Here is a 16,979-nt window from a genome sequence, read left to right on the forward strand (position 1 = left end):
CCACCATGTAGATGCTGAGAATTGAACCCCAGTCATTTGGAAGAACAGCAAGTGCTCCACACTGCTGAGCCAGCTCTACAGCCCCTATATAAAATATTTTTAATATGAAATTTTGTTCACTTTCCCATGATTTAGGGGGTTCAAATTTAAATGCTAATATAAAGGAAAATAGGTAGAAAATGGGTGTGTGCTGCAGCATTAAAATTAGGGGCAGTCACAATTTAGATTCATGTAATGCCATACTGTTGTGTTAGTCTTTTTCCTCCCTTTTTTATTTTTCTTGCTGTTGTTGTTGAGATAAGGTCTTCCTATGTGTCCCCAGCTGGCCTGGAACTATTATGTAGAACAGGCTGGTCTTAAACTCACAGAAGTCTTCCTGCATCCACCTCCCACATACTGGGATGAAAGTCCTACAGCTCCATGGCCAGCTTATGTTAGATTCTTTAAAAAATCTTCTATGGTAGAGAAAACATGTTCACTGTTTCATAGAGTTGGCTTCAATTTTGACCCCACTTATTTTTGTCATATGACATTGAATAATCCACACTCTCCACTTACATTTATAAGTGCCTACCTATATATTACGTACCTTATTTTCATGACTAAATACAGAGACACTCAAGAATGAAAATGTATTTTGGCTTGCGGTTTCAAAGTCGTCAGGAGCTGTGTAGTGGAACAGAGTAGTTGATGAGGAGCCAGAAGGCAGGGATAGGGGTATAGAAAGGTCCCGCAAAGCACAGCCCAGGGACAGAGCCATAGTGACTTACTTTCTCCACTTTGACCCTGCCTGCTGCTCTCACCACCTCTCAATAATGGCGGCATGTTAGAAACACACCCGTGGTTTAACTAATTCATTAATTCAGGAAGCTCTTGAGATCTGCTCATCTCTGGAAATGTCACAAACACACAAAGCAGTGTGTTCACTCTTTTACGTATTTCTTAGTCCTGTCAAATTGGCAAGATTATCACACCATAATAACCTATGCTTAGCAAAGTCATTTTACAAAATGTACAAAGTATCTACTCAGTGCAGGATGTATAGCAAGAATCAAAGCTAGTAGCAATTATTTTTACATGCTTGATAATTAAGGAGTTAAAATTTCAATACTGTAAACTATATAGAACTTTGTGAAATAATCTGAATCTAACTCACTTGTGTGGTGGGGTAGTGTTCCAGCATTCCATCCCCTTCGCTGTGTCAGCAGCAGCACGGTCACGTGACATTCCAGATGCACCAGGAGTAAAGCAGGGCATGAGTTGGAGGCCCGCTTTCAATAGAAGGAATCTTTCTGGCAGTTTTACCCTAGTAATTTCAGTTTAAAATTTCGCTTTGACCTTTACTTCTTAGTAATACCGTTTTGATTTTCAAGCCACTAAAGAATTGCCAAAATAATTATTTCATCTTCTGCCAAGATCTCTCCCATCCAGTTTTTTCCTTAAATAGCAAAAAATAAAATTAAATTAAAAAAAAATAAGGTTCACTGGAGAATTTGGGTCATAGTTTACTAGTTGAAGTAAGAAGAAAACAGTAAGTAAAGATACAAACTTTTGATGAATAGGATGAAAGATTTTCGTTTTGGGGTGGGGAGGGTGAGAATACAGAAATCAGAGATCAACTTTGAGTGTTGCTCCATCTTATTTTTGAGACACGATCTTTTGGAAGGGCCTGGAGTTGGGCAGATGTCCTCCTGAGTCCACACCCCCAGTGCGGGGTCCGAGGTACACAGCCAGGCCCAGTTCTTGAGGTGCCGGTGATGGAGCCGTCTTTTGGTTTGCAGAGTTCTTGAGGTGCCGGTGATGGAGCCGTCTTTTGGTTTGCAGAGTTCTTGAGGTGCCGGTGATGGAGCCGTCTTTTGGTTTGCAGAGCCTAAGCATTTGGCGGTTGTGTTCTCCTAGCCGCAAGGTCAAAATGGATTTTTTTTTTTTAACTGAATGTGCTTTTTAGGAAAGATGGTGGTTAACTTTAGATATTTTTTGTATCTCTTTGACAAATTTGATAAGCATATGAATTTGTTTATGGACAGTATAACTTATTTATATGTAATATATGAAAAAGCAAGAATTATTGTTCTTTTTCACAGTAACTTGATTAAAAACACATATAGTAGCCCAAGATATAAAAAAACTAAGTTTTATTTCATTTACATAATGGTAACTATTTGCACATAATATTGTCATGAATCAAATAGAATATTCACTGAGTGGTCTTCAATTCTATAACAAATGCTTTATGTGTTAAGTGAGTTTAGAGTCTTTCAAACATTTTATACTCTATGATGGAATAGCTCCTAAAAGTCAAATATAAGTACTAGTATGGAGCATGTGATCAAACCGGACTCTGAACGTGGCTGACAAGGAGGGCTGACTGAGAAGCCAAGGACAATGGCACTGGGTTTTGATTCTACTGCATGTACTGGCTTTGTGGGAACCTAGTCTGTTCGGATGCTCACCTTCCTAGACCTGGATGGAGGGGGGAAGACCTTGGACTTCCCACAGGGCAGGGAACCCTAACTGCTCTTTGGACTGGAGAGAGAGGGGAAGGGGGAAAAGGGCGAGGGGGAGGGAAATTGGAGGAGGGGAGGAGGTGAAAATTTGTAATAATAATAATAAATAAATAACACCCCTTAAACATGTGAAAAAATTTGATCTCAATAATAGACTTTATGTAATTTGAACAGTTAAAAAAGTAGTCTCACAGGGCTTCATAGTTTGCAGGTATTTGGGTATATTCTTTTCCGCTAGACTAATCTCTAAAGTGGTTTTATCCCCTGCTTGAGAGTTGAAACAAGCTAATTAATGTATCTCACATAGTACTCTAAAGTCATAGTTTCTCAGGATTTCAGTTTCTTCCCAATGTCACTAGGTTTACATTGACATGTGCAGTCACTTGTGTGCTTTTAAATAAGATGGACTGCTCACAGTAAAGTGCGCAGAAACACACACACACACACACAAACACACACATATGTACTTGCTAACATAATATTAAGAGTAAAATACTAACTCAAAGTCCAACTAAACATTATTTGATTATTCTGTTCAATAATCAAATAATCTAGGTGGACAACAGAGCATTTAGCTTTTCATATATTCTCTTTACTGTATGTGTTCTCTGTATATTTCAGCCATCAGCCCTTTGTCAGGTAAAAAGTGGTAAATGTTTCCTTCTGTTCTCTAGTCTGTCTTTACCCTGCTGCTCAGAAGAGAGGTGTAACTCCCCATGTCTTTGCGATGATTTGATCCTTGATCATTGGATGGTGCACTTTTGTCTCAATATTAACTTTTTATCCTAAAGTCTGTTGTGCCTAGCGTGAGTCTAGCTCTTCCTGCTTGCTTCAGGTTTTCGTTGCTTGGGATATCATTTTCCTTTTCCATCTCTGTGTCCATAGAGGTGATGTAAATCTCCTGAATGTGTGTTGTTTGGTTTAAGTTTTACTTTTGAATATATTCAACTATTCTGTATCTTTTAATTGAAGAATTCAGTCCATTTTCACTCATTATTGGTAGAAAAGGACTTATACTTTCTGTTATTATCTTTGTTTGAAATACATTTTCTTTTGTTCCTTTCCTGTTTTTCTTTGTGGTTTGATAGTGCTTTCTTCTTTTTATTCTTTTTGTGTATCTGTTCTACTGATGTATTCTTCCATGATGATACCTGATTTACACTGATCTTAGCCAAAGGCCAAGAAGCGATGGTACCATTTATAGGCTTAAGTATCTTTTGTAAGACTGATCAGGATATCATAAATCTGTTTCATTTTTCTTAGAAAGGCTCTATTTCTCCTTCAGTTCTGAAAGGTATCCCTGTTAGGTTTGGTATTCTTGATGACAATTTCTTTTTCTTTTTCAGAACTAGAAATATGCTTTGCCATTTCCTCCTAGAATAGAGTTTTTGGTGGGATTTTTTTTTTTTTTTTGGTTTTACTGGCAAATATAGCTGTGTAATAGAGAAACCTTGAATATGTTTTTGGTGCCTTTCTCTTATAAGATTTGGAGATCTTTTTTCCTCTGAACTTTTGACAGTTTGACTATAACAAGACATACAGAGTCTGATCTTGTCTATCTGTTATTCTGTATGCCTCCTAAGGGTGGCCATTAAGTCTTACCCATAGTTGGGAGACTATTCTCCTCTGATTTCATTAAACAGTTTTCCTTTGCCATTAACTTCTTTCTTTTTGCCTTTCTTTCAAATATCCAAAATGTGGATATTTGTTTGTTTAATGGTGTCCTAACGGTCTTAAGTGCATACTTCTTTGTTTGTTTGAGGGTGTGATGTATCTGGGCTATTTCAGAAGATCGGGCTTCAGTGCAGATATTCTTTTTCTACATAACCTAGTCTATTACAGAGGCTTTATGCAATATTTATTTTAGTTGACATATTTATCGCTTCATTTCCACAAATTTAAAAATCTGTCTCTTTGCAGAATTTCTAGTTCATATCCCAATTATCTTTCTAATTTCATTTAATAAGTTTGTTTTCTCTTGTGTTTCATTGAGCTTTTAAATAACCATTTAAAATATTCTTTGTGGTGCATTTCATCTGTGCAGGTGTGGAATCTGTTACTAGAGAGTTTTTGCTGTGTACTTTTAGAGGCATGTTGCCTTGAGTGTTCATATTTCTTATGCTCCTGCATTAACATTGTTTTCCATCAGATTGGTCAGCCTGAACACAGTTCTGGCTGCATTTCTAAAGTGACACCATGTGTGCTCTCCCTGTAAGTTGGACACAGTACAGACTGAGATTGAGGCAGAAACTCACTTTCCCATGAGCCTCACAAAAATGCGGACACTTGCCATGCTATTGGGTATGTTGTTGATAGTCATGGGCTGTGTGATACTCACTGTGTGTTTTCTCTTGCAGTAGAAATAGTGGGCCCTTTCAGGTAACCAGAATTCATCAAGTCGTGTTAGTTCTAACTGCTCCTAGCAAGGCCCTCTGATTCGGGCAGCCCCAGCAGTGGAGATTCTTAAAGCTTGAATCAGACGGTTATTGTATGGAGGCCGGTTGTACATTTCCTGGCCGCCCAGACTCCCCAAATAATCACACAGAAAAATATTTGCCATACTGTTTATCCAATAGCTTAAGCATATTTCTGGCTAACTCATATCTTAACCCATCTCCATTAATCTGTGTGTCGCCATGAAGCTGTGTCTTACTGGATAAAGTTCCTTTGTCTCCAGCGGGGCTACATGGCTTCTCCTGACTCTGCCTTATATCTCCCAGCATCCAATTTAGTTTTCCCCTCCTACCTCTATTCTGCCCTGCACAGGCATCTAAGACACTTTCTTTATTAATCAATGATATTCACAGCATACAGAGGGGAATCCCACATCAGACAGTGGCTTGGCTCCAGAGGCTGCAGCTGAAGAGTCATTGGTAGAAGCCATAGCACTGCCTCCGTGGTGCCCACACCCAGTCCTAACTTGAGTGGATTGTTAGATCAAGTATAATGATGGGAGCTGTATGGATGAGAAGGCAAATGGAAACCTTAGTGTTACTCTTGGCTGCCACCAGCACTTGTCCAGGATCTTGTCTTAAATGGTATGAGCAAGTTTCCATGTGCACCAGGATTGACAGGACAGCTGGATCCTGGGGTCTTTGGTTTTGTTTTGTTTTCTTCCTTAGTAGTAGTGTTTGCTGCTGTGGAATAATGGTTGGATCTAGAGTTGCTCAAGGCCCTGCAAACCAGGTATCGGTACAAATTACAGGATTATTTCCACCTTTTCTGTAACAACCACTGTAGCATGGTACAGTGAGAAAGGGATAACAGGAAACAATTGGGTGCTTGGCTTTGGTCTTTCCACTGGCATGGGTTCATAGGGAGCTAGCCAGAACCTTGGACTCAGAACCAGAGAACACTAACCTGCTGTTTCTCAACAGTGATGCCTCTCAATCCCCCCTCTGTATCACTGTAGTTATCCCCTACAGTGCAGCTCACCCCTTGGCCTGGGTCAGAGTCCCTCAGCTGGGCCAGAGTGGGTTCACAAGGTGTCTATGCATTTCCTATAAGTCAGTGCAGCATAATGTCTAAGGAATCCCAAAGATAGAAATATTTAGGGGTTTATAACCTCTAGATGAGTTCAGAGTCAGACATTACTTCATGTCTCAAGTGGCTCCAGGCTGTAGCACCTTAAGCATTGAATGTATGATATTTGAAATCCTTTTCCAAAGCCAAGATACTACACAGATTTCATGTTTTTGCTATTTTCATTATAGAATATAATATTTAATTTATACTGTGAAAAGGGGAATATCAAAATTTTAAAAGGCTAATATTGTCAGAACATGTATTATTGATATGCAGTTATTGCTTAACAGTTACAAAGCTTCATTTAAACAACAACAAAATAATCCAGTGGGAGTATTGGAGATTCAAGTATGGCATTTATTACCAAGTCCCTAACATAGAAAAGCTACCATTTTAATATAAAAATATTTACATTCTGAATGTGTGGTCTTAACATTAGGACAGAACTCTATATACCTCAGAACCTCCAAGGCTCTCTAAGCAATGAATGATTTATAAATTTTTTATATTATCCCATTGAAACAGGAAAGCAGTAAGACAAAAATAAGACAATTTAACTATTAGAAATAATGAAAAATATTTTTAAAGTAAAAATGGAAAATCCTGCTTTCTTCATTTTATGAAAACAAAAAAATCTAGCATCTGATAAGCCTATGAATTTTATACATATATATTTAGAACTTTGATGTCTTCTTGATGGATGGTTTTCTTGATCAGTATCAGCAGACCATCTTCATTTTTTGAAAAGAATTATTAGCTTGAATGATTTGTCAGATATTAGAATAACAGTACCATCTTGTTTCTTTACTTGGAACACCTGTCTCATCATTCCGCTAAGATGTTTCTCAGAGGCAGCCAGAAGTAGTTGGCATCTTTGTGGGTAAACAAAGACTATTGATATGCAGAGTAATTACTGAAATGTGTATATTGCTCCCCTATTTTTTTCAGTGAGTGTCATAGCATCATTTGGTTTTTCTCTTGTATTCTATAGTCTCTTAGATGTGTTTATCTTTCTCTCCGACTAAAGTACCCCTGGAAGTGTCCTCTACAGGACTATCTTGATGGCCATAAATTCCTATAGTCTGCTTTTACAGCAATGGTGACTGTTTTGCTGGGTATTTTAGAGTGGATTAGCAATTTTGATCTTTGAAAGTTTGAAATACATCAGTTCAAGCTCTTGCTTTCATGGATCATATCAAAAAGTGCGCTGTGTTCTGTTGGGCTTGTCTTGGTCTGCGGCTTGACTTTTCTACACTTTGAGTGTATTCTCTTTTCAGTGTACAGTGTTGGGTCAGTGTTGGCTTTAACTATAATATGATGCAAGGAGTTTCTTTTCTGCTCCCGTCTGTCTGGTGTCTTATGTGTCTCTTGTATATGGTAGGGCTCTGTCCCCTGGATTTAGGGAATTTTCTTCTATCAGTTTATTAAAAATGCTTTATGGCTTTTTTCATGAAAATCTCCTTCTTGTATGCCTGTACTATATAGGTTTTGTCTCTTTCTGGAGTTTCGGGATGCTTGTGTATTATATACGTATAGTTTTACAAGTTTATGACTGACTTTGACTGAATGATCAATTACTCTGTTGTCTTCATAGCCTGATATTCTATCTTCCACATGACCCTTCCAGTGGGAAGGTTTTCCACTGAAAGTTTTAGTTGCTCTATTGTGTTTTTTTCATTTCCACCATCATTTTAGCTTGAAATTTCTTCAATATTTCTATTTCTTTATTAAATTATATTTTAATGCCAGGGTGGTTGTGGCACATGCCTTTAATCCCAGCACTCAGGAAGCAGAGGCAGGTGGTTCTCTGAGTTGAGGCCACTCTGGTCTACAGAGTGCATTCCAGGATAGCTAGGACCGTTGCATAGAGAAACCCTACCTCTAACCCCCAATTATATTATCATATTGTAGAATGATTTCATTATTTCATTCAGCTGTTTATTTTCTTTTGTAAAATATCGAAGTTTTCTGAACTGCCTTATCATATTTATAATTAGCCTTTTGAGCTCATCTAGAATTTTGTGTAAGTTATTTTGATCAGTGTTCATAAGTATGCAGTTGATAACTTTGGAGGAGACAAGTATTCTTGGCTTTTTATGTTACTTTTGTTTTTGCTCTGGGATCTGGGTTATATCACTGCTGAAGATTTTCACTATTTTTGTTCTTAATTCAAGTTGTTTGTCTTCTTTCAATGGATGTGATTATAGCGCTCAGAAGAGAGCGAATGATCAATCCTCTGTGTTGTCTTCATAGCCTGATATGCTATCTTCCACATGATCCATTCTCTTGGGGAGATTTCCCCTTAATGTTTTATTTGCTCTATTGCTTTTTCATGCCCATCATCATTTTAGCTTGAGCTAAAGGAACTAATAAGATACTGTGTCATAGTCACACAGTTGTGGTGACGTCTTCATCTGGTAGACTGGTGCCCCTGTCCGCAGGCTCTGTCTCCAGTCTGCCCCTGTGGGGTGAGTGCTTTCTCAGCAGCAGTCTCTCCCAGTAGTGAGCCCACTCTGACTGAACAGAGGAGCAGATGTCTGGGGAGCAGGCACTTGCTGAGTACAGGTTCGTTCGGGAAGCAAAGCCCCTCCTGGCACAGCCTGTGCTGAGACATTAGTATGAGGGAAAGGAAGGGTGAGCGATCCCAGCGAGTCTGGTGATAGAGTGGCCTTGTAGATGAGAAGTAGAGAAGGCACATTCGTAGGCGTGGCGGTGACTGAGGTCTAAGAAAAAGTGGATGGATGTGTGGGAGCTTCGGTTAGCAGCAGACTTTTAAAGAGGGTAGAGATTTGTACCCAGATGTTGTAAATAAACCGTGTCAGCTTCTGGGCTTTGAGAGATGTGATAGTGAGAGGCATGGGTATGAGAAAGAGAAGGGAGAAAGGGAGAGAAAGAAGAGAATCATTAGAAAGGAACTAACAGTAGGGAACAGCATTGGCCTCCTGTGCCCCACTGTACTGTCTGGATTAGACTTAGCCGCGGGGAGAGGGGCAGCTGGGTGGAGGCAGAAGATAATGGACTCCGGGGCAGATGGAGAACGCTGTCGTGGGGAAGGAGAGCTGGACAGAGACGTTAAGGAGGTGAGATCACTGAGCTAAATGCAGTTTTGTCTCTTCATGGATCTGCTGCCTTTCCTCTGTGCTCCTGGTCTAGCTGTGCTCTGTATGCTTTTAAAGGGCGTCTTCTCCTGGGCATCCCAGCTTTCTTTGCCTTGGGGGTTTTCTTGACTCTGTTCTGTGGGCTGTGCATCACCAAGGCAAACTCTTCCTCGCTGTGGTTGGTGAGGCCCACATGTCACAAGTGGTTGGCCCTGTGGTGCCCGAAGCATCCTGTTGGGACACTGATAGAGGTCCTAGCTGAAGTTGCTAGGAAGCCTTCTTTGAAGTCCCCACTAGCACCAGTTTTGTAAACTTCCTGGTAAGTTTAGTCTTTTAGTCTAGTTTGCCTGGAGAGAAAGTACATGTCCAGTTGTAGAAGAGATTTGCTGATCAGTAGAGCCTGGACCTGGAGAAACAGCTGATTGACTTGGAAAATATTCTTGTTCTGTTTAAGTGTTATCCACTGCTTCTTCCAACGTGGCTCCTAGCCCACCATCTTCCTATGGCTCTTTTGTTTTAATTCTTTTCTCCCTCTCATTATTAAGGTTAATTTTGGGTAATTTTGTTGAGCAAATATTCATTGAGCACATGCTAGGTCCTTGATTCACTTCACATTGATGTGAACTGTATCTGTTCCAAGTCCCTTAGTAAATACATGGACATGAAGGAAGGTGGTTTGAAATATAGTATCAGTGTAGACACAGGGAAGAAAACCTGCAGTGCCTGCGTGTCTCATTTACAACTGTGTTCTTCATTTTCTGAACCCAGTTGTTATTTAAAACAGAGCTTCTCAAGTCGAGAGTTAGCAAGATTTTTATCATTTTTTATAAACTTCCTTTCTCCGAGTATCAGTTCCAGATTTGGGATATCACTTTATTCAGTACACCAGAAAACTATTTTGGCAGATGGAAATAATGTATCAGGAAAGGGTAAAAATAAAAACATGTATTAGAGTGTAAGTTGAACTAAAGTTATCGCAAATCCTTTGTGAAATGAGACAAGTTTAAGTAAATATTGTAACCAGATAACTTAAGAATGGGCCTCTCTTTCCAGGTCAAGGAACTGCAAGTTAGTGGTGTTTGTTCATTAGTGCTTTTCCCTTTGGACCTTCATATCCCTCTCATTTTAACAGAGCTAATGGTTTCCCTGAATCCATCTAAAATTTAGAAAGGATAGATGGTATTTTGTCACTGTCTTTTTAAACATTTACTTTTATTCTTTTGTGAAATTATATCGGAGAAATCAGAATTTGTAATAGCATACATACCAAATGTTTTCTCTCTTGGTTAGAGGAATGTCTTGCAATTCTAACTCATCACATTGTAAATACCACCCCTCTGCCTTCACTTTAAGCAAGAATGTTCTGAATAGAGATGTGCCCTGTAAATGCAACAAGTGAAATGAGCATAGAAAATGTGCCCATGGTCAGGGTCAGACGAAAACCGTACCAGGAGAATTCTAGACTAAATTGTGATGATGATGACTGGCTGGGGGGTGGTAGGTACAGAGTTAGGATAGAAATCTTAAAAGAAAATATGAATTATCTTCTTTCTGGTGAGAGTAACAATTGACACGATATAAGGTAGGTATCCAAGGTAGGGTTGGTCCAGACTGGCAGCTGAACTGACGAAGACAGTGGCACATCTCTCCACAGACAGCAGGGCTGCTCTCACAGAGCATGATTAGCGTATCCACGCGAGGTTGCTGGGAAGGCTGCCGTGCTGACAGTTTCTGTGCAGCCTGGTTTAATTCAGTATCGATTTGACACAGATCCCCTAGCAGTGTTTTCCAGCAGTGAGTCTACAGAATACATTTCTTCATGGAGAGTGATGGGCATAGCAGCCTGACTCCTGCTAGCTAATGAATATCTGGGGTCTTGCACAGACGTTCCTTACACAACCTCAAAGTTCAGGGATGTCATTTCATGAATCACTGGCATTCTGTGACATTTAAATAGAAATGTATCCTGGCACAATATTACACAGTGTGGCAACAAGAGACACAGTTATACCCAGGATCCAGGAAGTTTAATGATTTGCCAATTTCAAGCCATAAGTGTCCCATTTATTCAGGTCCCCTCAGCACTTCCTATGAGATATGCAAAGCAAAGAAACAAGTTCTGTGATGTGAGTTCAAAGGTCACATTTATGTGTAAAATTTTAAGTTTGATATTTAGCCTGTTTTGTCCACATACTAACACAGACTAACAGGCTATAATGAGAAGTGAAACCAGACCTTCATCTGAAGCTATCCCTCACACCTGTGAGAATTCCTGCCGAAGGGCTTGCTGTTCTTTAAAGCTCAAATAAAATTCACTCCCCCACCCCTCTCTGTGTGTGTGTGTGTGCATGTGTGTGCCTGCGTGCCTGATGAGTTATGGTGCAGAATCCCTACATTAAGAAACAAAATGAGCACTTAGCAAGGGACAACCACGTAGAGCTAACAGTCTTAACTACTCAACTTTATTTCTCAAATGGATAGTTTAATATGAAGATGTTTATTTTCTTGGACAAACTAAATTACTCTTGTTGATTCTAAATATCCCTTTATGGCAAACTAGATTTGTACACATATTTTTGTTATTTTTCAATTACATCTTTTATAGTTCCTTTTCCCATACCAAGAAGTTATTAAAATCATAATCATGTTGTGTATGTGATGCCTCAACTGAAATAAATTTAGTGATAGGAAAATAAATTGTCTTTTTTAGCATTCTTTTTAAGTTAATTGCAACTTTTTCATTTTATGTATTTTGTGTCTGTGTGAGTGTATATGTGTGAGCACATACATGTCACAATGCACAGTTGAGATGAAAGCACAACTTGAAAGAGCTGATTATGGGCCCCGGGTATCATGGGTGGCCAGGCTTGGCAACAATGACCTTTACACTAAAATCATCTCACCAGCCTGCCTATATCTGTATCTTGAGATGTTTATAGCAGTATTTCAGATTATAACTTTACATCTACATGTTCATGTGCAGTCTTCCCAGCATAATTTGTTGAAGAAGTTGTTCTGCAATGTGTGTTTTTAGCTTTTTTTGTTTTTGGGGTTTTTTTGTTGTTGTTTTGTTTGTTTTTGTTTTTGTCAAAAACCAGGAGACTACAGTTAGGTGGACTTACATCTCGGGCCTCTATTCTATCTCACTGATGTATGTATATGGTTTTATGCCAGTACTGTGTGGGGTTTTTTTGTTTGTTTGTTTGTTTGTTTTGGGAGTAGAAGGAAAGGGTTTATTTTTTTCTACAATTCCACATCACATTGCATCACAAAACACACTCAAGGCACGATCTTGGAGGCAGGAGCTGATACAGAAGCTAGGGAGGAGTGCTACTTACTGGCTTGCTCCCATGACTTGCTCTGCTTGCTTTCTTACAGAACCCAGGCTTGTCATATATGGCCTTTCCTATGTTGAGTATGTTCTCTTAATCCCTAGTTTCTCCAGAGCCTTCAAAAGGGATGTTGAATTTTGTTAAATGCCTTTTCTGCATCTGTGATTTCTGTCCTGCCTTGTGTATTTTAACCAAGGAATTACTGCCTGCTTTTAAAAAATATAGTAGCTATTTTACTTCTATAAATAAAATATGAACACACTTAAACATCTCATAATTTGACAGAATTATTTTTAATGGGATATATGTATCAAATGTATGTTTATATTTTATAGACTATATTATCTTAAAGATTTGCTTCCTTACAAAAATTATCACCTATAACTTTTACCAAATATTTTCTTTTCTTGGATTGTATATTATTACATTTTAAGCTGTATTAAACCAAAAGGGGATATGAATATCCTTTGTTTACCAGCTTTAAAATTGACTATCTTAACTAGGTACTTATTTAATTCACTCATTATTATTATAGCTGATAATTTTAATTAGTTAAAATTTCTGTTTGGTAGACTTTCATTTGAAATAGGTTATTGAGTTTTCCCTTTATTGGGGCAGTGTTTGTAGTGTGTTTATGCAGTACATTTTAGTAATTAAATACATGTATATAATATATAGTAATGCAATCATGGTAAGAATTTCCATTCCTTCAAGCACTAATCATCTTCATGTGTTGGAATTTTGAAATAGATCATTGATTGTTTGAACCTGTACTCAGCCTTCTGTGTAACGGAGAACCCAGAACTAATTCTTCCTCCTCAACTGTGGTTTAGTTCTCTTTAGAGAACTTCTTTTGATTCACTTTCTCTAATGTCCTTCCAAGTCTCCAATGACCACAGTTCCATTCCATTTCTCTATGACACTGAGTCACCAGTTTACGTAACGAGAACATGTGATGTCTGACTCGGTCTGACTTTCTTCACTTAGTATATAGTTGAGCTAGATCTGTCCATGTTACCTCAAATGGCAGTTTCATTCTTTAGGGCTCAATAAACAATAACTTATAGTGTTTATTTACATACTTTCTTTATGGGCTCATCTGAGAACATTCAGATAGATTCCATATCTTAGCTATTGTGAACAGCACTATAGTGAATATAGATGCATGTGTCTTTTGGGCACAAAGATTTTATCTCCTTTGAATATATTCCCAGTGGGAAAATCGCTGAATCATTATAGGACATGTTTTCAGATTTCTGAGGAGTACTATACTGTATTCCATGATATCTATATGATTTATGTAACAGTCAAGAGAATGTCCACACACTTGCCTAGAGACTAATCTGACAGAAGCATTCTCAACTGAAGTTCCCTCTTCCCCGATGACAAAAACCTGGCCAGCAAATGTTTCATCAGAAATTAGTCATGATAATAATAATGCAAACCCTTTATTGACCTGACTGACCACCTTGTTCTTGGTGAGGTCTTAAGAACGAATAGAGAGAACACAACTTTCCTCTCAAGCATATACCAAAGTTTCTAATCAGAGACTGACCATTATCTGATACTCTTTGGTTACATACTGAGCAAAGTGATGAAAGAAATACTGAGTAGCAAGGAACAGTCTAACAAATGTGCTGTTTTGCTAAGCACTTTGACATGTAAGAAAAGAGTTAGAAAGACAACTAATGAGGTCAGAGCCAGACCTCAGTAATGACCACACCTTGGGGGGTTAGCATCTGAGATGAAGTTACAGATTTAATTCAGAAGCTTGGTTTTTGCATACTAAGTTTTCACTGGTCTGTTTGTATGTGTGTGTCCCGCTTATAAGGGGGCCTGCAGTGATCACCCCTGAGTCTTTTTAAGCAAAGCATGAAATTACAGAGTACTAAACAAGTTTCTCACTTGTTCAAAGAAGGAAGCAGGAATTTGGGAGTGTATTCCTGCTTATCAGAAATGAAGTCAAAGAACACTGAAGTTAAAATAAATAATAGTGTCATTTAGTCTCTTTCTTCAACTATTCATGATAAAACTGAGGTCCAATGGATGAAATATCCCCAAGCTGATAGTGTAAATCAAAGGGAAAATTACTGTCTTTGAAGAAATTTAGCTCACACTCAGCTTTTATAGAGCACATCTTTAACATTTTTAGCATAAAATCCTCAATCACTGAAAGAAATCCTGTCTCTCCTCTCTGTATTTCATACTCACATACATTATCTCTCTTCTCTTTAGGGGAACAAAACCTCTCCACTGTAAAAAACGCATTATGCAGCCTCCAGAGCAGAACAGCTATTTCAAACTCTGTTGCAGATGCTGTTTCTGAATCTTAGAAACAGTAACCTCCGTTCCTCTAAAAATAAGGAAGATAAATTTAAAAAGTTCTACTGGAGCAATATATTGTTTTAAATGTACAGAAAAAAAAACATCTTTGCAGATGGTGTAGCTTTTTAGAGTTATGTCTTTAAAGTGACCTTTCTCCCAAAACCTGAACATGATAAAAGCTTCAAATCTGTAGCTTTTGCAAAAGGCCGTCCTTCATGCATGCACTTGCAATACATGTCCTTCGTGCATGCACTTGCAACACATGTCCTTCGTGCATGCACTTGCAACACATGTCCTTCGTGCATGCACTTGCAACACATGTCCTTCGTGCATGCACTTGCAACACATGTCCTTCGTGCATGCACTTGCAACACATGTCCTTCGTGCATGCACTTGCAACACATGTCCTTCGTGCATGCACTTGCAACACATGTCCTTCGTGCATGCACTTTTGAAATACATGTCCTTCGTGCATGCACTTTTGAAATACATGTCCTTCGTGCATGCACTTTTGAAATACATGTCCTTCGTGCATGCACTTGAAATACATGTTCTTCGTGCATGCACTTGAAATACATGTCCTTCATGCATGCACTTGAAATATTGAACGTTTCAGAGGCTATTTAGTAATTACATGGAGAAAAATAATTAAATTTTTCCTAAAAACAGTTCAACTCTGTTTCTCCTAATACTACAACATTTAAGATTGTCTTAGCAGTATAAAGCTATGATTGCCAAAAATCAATATTTTTGCCAACTTTTCTTTGGTTTTTTATTGGTTCACCTTTTCTTATGAATTTAACTATAGTTTTATGCTGATGCCTGATATGACCCTCCAGCTGCGACTTCTCACGAACGTCTGTCTCCATCTCTAGCTGTATTCTTCATCTTTTCAGTGTGGAATACTCTGTGAAGCCCAGTTTACATGTCTAAATCTAAATTCACCTTTTTCTTGTTGTCTGTAACTATCTTTTCCCAAGCCTCATGTTTAAAACTTTAGGCTCTAGATGTGTTCATCATATTTTCTCCTGACCTATTTTCCTGTTTCTCATATGCTTCTCTTTTTCATTAATTCACCCAGTTTCCCTTAGTAGCTACTATGTCTCAACTTTCTTGTAGTTTATAAAATGCAAAAGCCAAGTGTACAGACTCATTTGAGAAAGCTGCTACTATATTCTGAGCCCTCTGTGTCAGTGAGTCACATATCAGGGAATGTGAGCCCAAAACAGTGACAAGACACTTGGGAATTAAACTTGGGAGGGTGTAATATTTCAAATAAGATCCTTACTAAAATTCCTGTTTCGTTCATACCAGCCTTGAAATGGGGTGGCAGTAGAAAGTTTTTTCTTTAGAAAGATTGCTTTTATAAAATAATTTTTATTTTTGAAATTATAATTACATCCTTCACCCTCTTTCCTCTCTCCAACCCTTCCCATAAACTCACTTTGATCTCTATCAAATCTGTGGCCTCTGTTCTTTAATCATTGTTACACATATACATATAAAAGCGCTCAGCAGCAGAACTCCTAAGGGTGGAACTAACACATTACAAGTAGAAGCCCAGGCCTTTCCCCAGGTGTCAGAATGCTGTCGTGTGTGTGTCTTGTTACCTGAATTAGATGTTTGACACTTGGTGAGAATCCCCATGAATCTAGGCAGGGAGCTGTTTCAAAGGTCTGGACTACTATAGGATTTTCACCAGTAATCTGCCAAATAAATTCTGACTCTAGGTAAACAAAATAATATGATTTGTTAAATTCTTAGATGTACATACTGAATTTTTACTATCTGGGCTGCTGTCTCCTGAATATGAAGATATGCCCCCTGATCTCAGCATTTAAAAGGCAGAGGCAGGAGGATCACAAGTTCAAGGTCAATCTGAGCAGTGTAGCAATATCACAAAATGAAGAAAGGGGTTGAGAAAATACCCTGGTCCACAGAGTGGCTGTTGTGCAAGCATGAGGACCTGAACTCAATCCTCAGGATGCAAGTTACAGAACCAAGCACAGTAGTGTGCCCTTGAAGCCCCAGCTCTGAGGAGGCAGAAACAGATGGCTTGCCTGGAGCTCACGAGCCAGCCAGCCTCGCAATCTCTGCTCTTTCCAGAGCCATGAGAGAGACCATTTCAGAAAACATGGTGAGTGACCCTGAGGAACGACACCTGAGGGTGGCCTCTGGATGCCACACTCACA

The 16,979-nt window shown here is 38.7% G+C and overlaps 1 protein-coding gene across 1 annotated transcript in view; it reads left to right on the forward strand.

Moving 5' to 3' along the window:
• The window catches only part of Tbck (TBC1 domain containing kinase), a 118,309-nt gene that overhangs the window by 80,484 nt on the left and 20,846 nt on the right, over positions 1 to 16,979 (forward strand).

Source organism: Arvicola amphibius, chromosome 14 (genome assembly GCF_903992535.2).
Source record: "Arvicola amphibius chromosome 14, mArvAmp1.2, whole genome shotgun sequence".
Taxonomy (NCBI): Eukaryota; Metazoa; Chordata; class Mammalia; order Rodentia; family Cricetidae; genus Arvicola; species Arvicola amphibius.